At 52.5% G+C, this 8,095-nt stretch overlaps 1 long non-coding RNA gene across 1 annotated transcript; it reads right to left on the bottom strand.

Annotated features, from left to right (window-relative positions):
- Window positions 1-1,065: 1,065 nt before the first annotated feature.
- On the bottom strand, window positions 1,066-2,528 carry LOC134201807 (uncharacterized). The gene is made up of 2 exons (XR_009977066.1): window positions 2,158-2,528; window positions 1,066-1,271 (listed from the first exon to the last, which is right to left on the bottom strand). It is a non-coding gene; the product is annotated as an uncharacterized LOC134201807 (long non-coding RNA).
- Window positions 2,529-8,095: the final 5,567 nt, after the last annotated feature.

The raw sequence follows: 8,095 nt of genomic DNA, 5'->3' as shown, positions 1-8,095 counted from the left end.
TTGAGTCTTCAAGCCACATAAGCTGTGAAGCTCTTTGATTACTTGGGCTGCCAAGTCAGCCTTACAAAAAATCAATTAGTACACTGGTTCAAGAGATGACATGGCTAGGGATTCGATGAAAAATTGCGAGAAATAAAGTGACCACTCAACAACATTCTAGCTCAAACTCTGACGGAATTACATCACTCTATGTTAACTTGCAAATTTTCTTGCGAAGTTTCAAGAGAAAACACCCCCGTAAAAAACAGGCCATCCTGCATGTGTTAACAATTAAATGCAGTGCTGACGCGGAGCCACATGTCAGACATTGCCTATACACAAAACCAACCATTTCCTGGCAACGGAAGCTTCGGACATGTGTACGGGTTACAAATGCAGTGCTGACGCGGAGCCACATGTCAAACATTGCCGAGACACAAAACCAACCATTTCCTGGCAACGGTAGCTTCGGATATGGGTAGGGGTTACAATTAGACAAAATATTAACGTCCTGTCTATGGTCAGCTCAACAACTGAAACGGCTCAACCACAAAAGAGCTATTTGCAATGGTAGTGACAATCAAAATGAATCTGAAAGTATTTCGCTAGCGGTTGACCTTTCGATTTTTAAACTAAGCGATAAGTTCAAGATAACTGTCAGCTTATAATCTCTCGGGGAGATACAACATCGTAGCCGATAGGCTATCACGAGGAAATCAACCTGCGAAATGGCACTTTTTACCACAAGTGACCACAAAAGTTTTTCGAAAGTGGGGTCATCCGGATATAAACCCATTCGCCGACCAAGATTGGATACCCTCAGCAGACCGTAGAGGATGCAACTAGCATGGAGAATTCCTCCTCTCAACCTTTTCCCCAGAGTACTGACTCACTTCAACAGTGTCTAGGGAACCTACCTGGTAGTGTTTCCAGACTGAGCGAAAGCATTTGGGTTTCCAAGCCCTCAGATCCCGAACGCTAGATAACTCGCACGAAATCCAAAACCTGCCTCCTCCACAGGGTAAACATTAACCCTGAAAGCTTAGAAACGGGGGGGGGGGAGGTTGTACAAATAATAGACTGGTCTACACAGGAGAAGATTTATTGAAAATTAGCTGGTGTCAATCCACTTTGCCAGCATACTTACCAGCAACTAGAAGATGGTGCATATGGTGCTACAGTTTTAAAATTGATCCTAAGTCTGCAGATGTTGCCAAATTCTTTTTTCTTTTCCAAAAAGAAAATTTTGCCTGTAAAACAATCCTTCTGCATAAAGCAGCGCTGTCGACTTTCTGTGGACAACATACATGTAGGACAGCAAACATTCTCAAGCTCTCTAATAAAAATTGCTATTCTAAAAAAGCCATCGGAATAACTAAACAAAATTCAACTACTTATTACAACTTTACTAAGTATAGTCCCATTCACATGAGATCCGAGAATAGTTCTAAATTGGTTTTCTTCAAACCCAGCCACCAGATCACGCCTCAAGGTAGCTTGAAGGACACCAACAACCATGTTGCTGGCTACTGGACGCAGAGTTAATAACCTTACTTTGCTCAACATTTCTAAAGACAGTTTCTTTGATAACAGAGAAAAACATCTTTCTGATACCAGTCTTTGGGTCTAAAATTGAAATCCATTTTCGTCAATAATCTGCATAAGTGCTTTCTAAACATGAAACTAAAGACATGCCCAGTAAGATTCGTAAGGACTTTTTTCTAACTATGTGTGTTGTCACAAAAGCGGCATACCGTACTGTAATTGGAAACTGGTCTTCGTTCAACCTTACGAGGTAGTGGCATCAACCCATCTCTAAGAAGTTGTAGATCAGCAGTAGCCTCTGAGATGGATTGATAATGAACCAATGGACGAAATACTTTCTAGAGGCAATTGCAAATCATCCAAACGTTTACAATAATTATTGCCGAATAATAGAGCTTCCTAAAGATCCTCACGATTCTTTTTTTTCAAAACATTTACTCATCATTTACTCATGTTGTATATACATCATTTATACAATTTCTTGTATATACAAGATAAAATGTTTATTACAAACTTATAAATATTTTTTAATTATTGAATTAACATGAAAGTTAAGAGCTGTGTTTTTTCGATTTAATAATTATATAAATTATGAACATTATCATTGCGCTTCATAATTTTATTATAGCTTACCTATTTCATCATAGCGTTGTGCTTAATAATTTCACCAGCAGATAACAAACACGTCTTCATAATACAATGCTGTATGTTTTCCAAAGGCACATCAATATTACGGTTTTACATAACAATAAAACCGATATTATGTGCCGAGAAGGAAAACATACAGCATTGCAGGAAGTTCTTCCTGGTGAAGACTATGAAGATCAAAGATGGCTGCGCTTCCTTTATACTTGCTGGCAGCACCTAGCGGCTAAAGATGGAACTAAATTGACTGTCTATGGTTGGACATAGACAAGGAATTTAAGCTAAGTACACACTGCTTCTTCATAATACAATGCTGTATGTTTTCCTTCTCGGCACATAATATCGGTTTTATTGTTATGTAAAACCGTAATATTTTCTTGTAAAAAACGTCAAAAATTTTTTGCTTTCCTGAAAAGTAAAAGATTTTTCTTCTAAATAATCTTTAAATTCTATACCACTGGCTAGAGCTCGGCGAGACGCTTCTTTTGAGGTATCGCACGACCCTCTAGCTGGCGCGAAACGTCAAAAAATTGACCAAAACCCGTTCACCGTACAAACTTTTACTGCGAAATCCACCTAAGTGATTGCACACAAAAAAAAATCACCCTCCATAACTTTTCTTAAAAGAGGCTTATTTTGAAGCGGTTTTCTGCGATTTTAAAGTGCAACCGGCTTGTAAGCACGCACCGACCCTTCAAACTAGGAATCGCAGTGGTGTGACGTCATTTTTTGACACCCCCACCTTTTCGACCTGAAAATATTAAAAAATTTATTACTTTTCAAAGTTACTTTGTTGCTTTTGCAAATCCAACTTACCTATTTAATACTTACCGATCCGCCCTACTTTCTGGAGTGCGTTCCGCGCTTCCGGAAATCCAAAATTTTGTATTTTCCTGTAAAAAACGTCAAAAATTTTTTGCTTTCCTGAAAAGTAAAAGATTTTTCTTCTAAATAATCTTTAAATTCTATACCACTGGCTAGAGCTCGGCGAGACGCTTCTTTTGAGGTATCGCACGACCCTCTAGCTGGCGCGAAACGTCAAAAAATTGACCAAAACCCGTTCACCGTACAAACTTTTACTGCGAAATCCACCTAAGTGATTGCACACAAAAAAAAATCACCCTCCATAACTTTTCTTACAAGAGGCTTATTTTGAAGCGGTTTTCTGCGATTTTAAAGTGCAACCGGCTTGTAAGCACGCACCGACCCTTCAAACTAGGAATCGCAGTGGTGTGACGTCATTTTTTGACACCCCCACCTTTTCGACCTGAAAATATTAAAAAATTTATTACTTTTCAAAGTTACTTTGTTGCTTTTGCAAATCCAACTTACCTATTTAATACTTACCGATCCGCCCTACTTTCTGGAGTGCGTTCCGCGTTTCCGGAAATCCAAAATTTTGTATTTTCCTGTAAAAAACGTCAAAAATTTTTTGCTTTCCTGAAAAGTAAAAGATTTTTCTTCTAAATAATCTTTAAATTCTATACCACTGGCTAGAGCTCGGCGAGACGCTTCTTTTGAGGTATCGCACGACCCTCTAGCTGGCGCGAAACGTCAAAAAATTGACCAAAACCCGTTCACCGTACAAACTTTTACTGCGAAATCCACCTAAGTGATTGCACACCCCCACCGAACGTGGTCTCGCCTTGTCGCGGCGGTGGGGCTTAAGCGTGCACCCCGATACCGTGGAGCAGCGTTGTCTGCACAGGGGTGCCGTGAACAAAGAAGACTGCACACCGTGTTCCCGTTTCCCACCTTTGCTGGACAAAGGGAGCGTGAAGCGGGAGAGGGCTTCCTTCTGGAGCCCTCTTGGATGCTAGGCCATGTCCCCGGCAGCTCTTTGGCTGCTAAAGGGGAAGGCCCTCCAGAGGAGGGTACCGGTACGCCGGCGTGGCCACACCGTGGTCAGACGTGTGGGTCTGTCAGTAATGGTAGACCCCACGTGGATGAGAAGTGAACCGGAGGGCACTCCCTTCCGGTCGCTGGTTGCCATGTCCCCGGCTGCCTCTTGGCGGCTACAGGGGAAGGCCCCCCAAAGGGGGGGTACCGGTTTACCGGCGTGGCTTCGAAGAAGCACACCGCAATCCCTACCGAGTAGGGGACGGGGGCTGCTGCCTAGCAGGGGCCGTGAGGATGCGAACCTCTATAAAAAATGCCCCAATCCCAAGTTTTTGACACCTGACGATGGGATGAATGGCTGGAGGGAGTCTAGTCCCAAGGGTTGTCCCATACCGTAATCCCCACTTGGTGGGGGGCGGGGGCCGCTGCCTAGTAGGGGCCGCGAGGATGCAAACCTCTATAAAAAATGCCCTAATCCTAAGCCTGTGACGTGCCCGGTGATGGGATGAGTGGCTGGAGGGTGTCCAGTCGTGAGGGCCGTCCCAGGGGACCGACCCCTGGTTAAATACCAAAGGAACGAAATGAATGATGGCAAACTTACAAAAAACATTACCCCAGGAGGGTACCACTCTAGGTGGAGAATCCCTCCGTGCTTCCACTTCGGTGGGAGCATGCTGCCCCACGTATTCTGGGGGGGGCAAAGCATGCCACGATGAAGGGGGCTGTGCGACGGGCAGCGGAAAACCCGTCGAACCGAGGTGTGCCAGCGCTGGCTCGACGCGCTCTGCGCTCGTCAGCGACTGCGAGGCGGCTGGCCCGAAAGGAAAAAATAGGCGGAAGAGAAAGTCGAGGGGAGTTTCTTCCCGCGAAGGGGAGGGGGGGCAAACGTCGTCCTCTGACACGGATGCCCCACCGGAGAAAGTGGTGGTAGTCTCCGATTCGGCCTCTGCCGCGGAGGAGATGCCGCCCCCTAAAGGGAGACCCGCTCGGGGGAAGGGCGCACCGTCACCGGCGCCGTCATCGGCGTCGATGTCTGTCGCCTCGCTGGACGGGCGGACGACAGACGAGGAGGAGGGCGGTCTTCGGGACCCTGCCTTGGTCATAGGCAGGGCCATGAAGACCGTCAAGTCGTATGCGGCGACCAGTGCCAAAACCAAAGCTGCTGGCCGCAGGCTGCGGGAAGTCGTCTCGCGAGTCTCGAAGGTTCTGCCTTCGGTTGCTTCCGCCAATGACCAGGTGGTGCAGCTGATGGCGGAGAATTCGAGGCTCCGAGCACAGCTACAGGCGCGGCAGCGGCCCGATGGCAAGGTTGCTGCTACCAAGCGGGTAGCCGCGACGAGGTCGTCGCCCGCATTGCCGCGTGCCACTGGGTCGCGGACTCCTCCAGCATCTGTGCCGGCGGTGTCGCCGCTGGTCTCCGGGGTCCCTCGGGGTCCCTGTCCCTCAGCGGCGGCTGGCGACCCGTGGCCCGTGCTACCACCATCGCGCGAGGTACAGCGGCGTTCGCGTCTCCCGTCGCCGCGGTCTAGAGAGGCGACGGCCGTCGAGCGGCAGCAGGGATCCGCGGGGCCAAGGATCTTGGGCCTGCCGGAACCGAATTGCTACAGCCTGGACGAGATTATCGACCGCACCGTCCAGGCTGTAATGGAAAGGCTGGGTGGCGGGCTGGCGGCTCTCGAGGCGAAGCGTGTTGTCTCTGGTGACGCTGAGCGGCCTGCGCCTACACCTGCCGCGGTGTTGGGTGCTGCGGTGACCCGCTCCACCCCCGTACAGGCTCCAGCCACTAGGGCGGGCCCGGGGCGAGACAGAGCCAAGCGGGGGGGCGGCGCTAATGCGAAGTGCACATCGCAGGCGCCTCAACCCCGTCCGCTGCCTCCGCCCCCGTCTAACATGGACGAGGGGTGGAATGTGGTGGCCCGGCGGGGTGCCAAGAGGGCCGTACCGACAGCTCCACAAGTGGACGGAGCACCGGCCACCGCGGCGTCTCAGGCTGCTCCCCAACAGGGTCGAGCGCCTGTGGCCGCCAAGAAAAAGAAGACAAAGAAGAAGTCGTCGCGCGCGCCGCGGTCGGCGGCAGTGGTCTTAACGCTGCTGCCGGCCGCCGAGGCCAAGGGCATGTCATACGGAGATGTAGTCTCCCGGGCGCGCGCGGCTATTGATCTGGACGAGATCGGGGCGGGGGAGGGCCTCCGCTGTAGGCTGACGGCCAATGGGGCCAAGCTACTAGAGTGTCCCGGTGCCGATAGTTCCGGCATCGCGGAGCGTCTGGCGGCGAAGCTCCGTACGGTTCTGCCTGAGGAGGAGGTTCGAGTGCACAGGCCGGTCAAAATGGCTGAATTGAGAGTGACCGGCCCGGACGACTGCACCACTAAGGATGAGGTGGCGGCGGCTATTGCTGCCCGGGGCAACTGCGCCCTGGAGAATATAACTGTAGGCGAGCTGCGCCTCGGTTATACCGGGGCTGGCTCTGTTTGGGTGCGTTGCCCGGTAGAGGCGGCCACCTCCTTGGCTGCTCCTCCGCCCGGGAGACCGTCGGGGGAACCGGGCAGGTTGCGCGTGGGCTGGATAGCGGCCCGCGTGCGCCTTCTCGAACCACGCGCCTGGCGGTGCCTCAGATGCTTCAGCACTGGGCACTGCCTCGCTAAATGCGTGAGTGCGGTTGACCGCAGCGGATTGTGCTTTCGCTGTGGTCAGCCGGGACACAAGGCGGCCGTGTGCTCGGCTGCGCCGCATTGCTTATTATGTGCGGCGGCCGGGCGCAAGGCTGACCACCGGGCCGGGGGCAAGGCCTGCCCTCCGGCTAGCAAGAACACGGAAAGAAATCGGCGCCGCCAAGCTAAGCGGCGTCAAAAGAAGCGGTTGGCCGGGGGAGCACCGGCCGGCACTTTGTCCCCCGCTGAGGCGTTCGCGCCCGATAGCGGGGGCAATGGAGTAGGGGAGGAGGCGATGGATGTGGGCCAGCCTTAATGGATCACACCTATCGCTTCCTCCAAGGAAACTTGAACCACTCCGCTGGGGCTCAGGATATGTTGCTCCAGACCATGGCGGAGTGGTCAATTGACGTGGCTGTGGTCGCCGAGCCATACTTCGTTCCCCCAGCGGATGACTGTTGGTTTGGGGACGTTGATGGCTTGGCGGCCATACATATCAGAAGAACCGCGATGGTTCCCCCCCTGGTGATGGTGACCAGGGGCCCCGGGATCGTCGCGGTACAATTAGAGAATATCGTCGTGATCGGGGTTTACTTTTCTCCGAATCGGCCTACCGTCGAGTTCGAGCGGTTCCTGGATGGGCTAGAGGTGATCGCTCGTCAACTCGCTCCCCGTTCAGTGATACTGGCGGGGGACTTCAATGCGAAGTCTGTCGCTTGGGGTTCCCCATTCACGGACGCTCGTGGTAGGCTGCTGGAGGAGTGGGCGGTCGCGGTCGGTCTCTGTATCGTTAATAGGGGCTCGATCGCGACTTGCGTGCGGTGGACGGGCGAGTCTATCGTGGACTTGACGTTCGCGAGCTCGCCCGTCGCACGGCGCATCCTCGGCTGGAGAGTGGTGGTGGGGGCGGAATCGTTGTCCGATCACCGGTATATCCGGTACGATCTTTCTGCCCCCGCGCCGACGCCGGCTGCAGGTGCCCGCGGGGTTGACCCCCCGCAGAGTGCATCCCGGTCATTCCCTAGGTGGGCACTGAAGCTCCTGAACAGGGAGCTCCTGGTGGAGGCCTCTATGGTGGCGGCGTGGGCGCCCAAGCGCCCACAACCTGTCGATGTGGAAACCGAGGCCGAATGGTTCCGGGGCGCGATGCACCGCATATGTGATGCCTCGATGCCCCGGGTCGGCCCTCGGCATTCTGGACGGCGACAGTCGCCCTGGTGGTCGCCCGAAATTGCAAGACTGCGTGCGGTCTCCATTCGGGCGAGCCGCCAGTGCACTAGACACCGCCGTCGCCGCCGCCTGCGGCGCGACGAGCCTGTCGCGTTCGCGGAGGAGGAAGCTCGGCTGCACCGCGAATATCGCGCTGCGAAGGACGCCCTGCGGCTGGCCATCAGGCGGGCCAAGGAACAGAGCATGGAGAGACTCTTGGAGGCGCT

The sequence above is a fragment of the Bombyx mori genome, chromosome W, assembly GCF_030269925.1.
Source record: "Bombyx mori chromosome W, ASM3026992v2".
Classification (NCBI taxonomy): Eukaryota; Metazoa; Arthropoda; class Insecta; order Lepidoptera; family Bombycidae; genus Bombyx; species Bombyx mori.
This window is presented reverse-complemented; position numbering and strand designations above follow the sequence as displayed.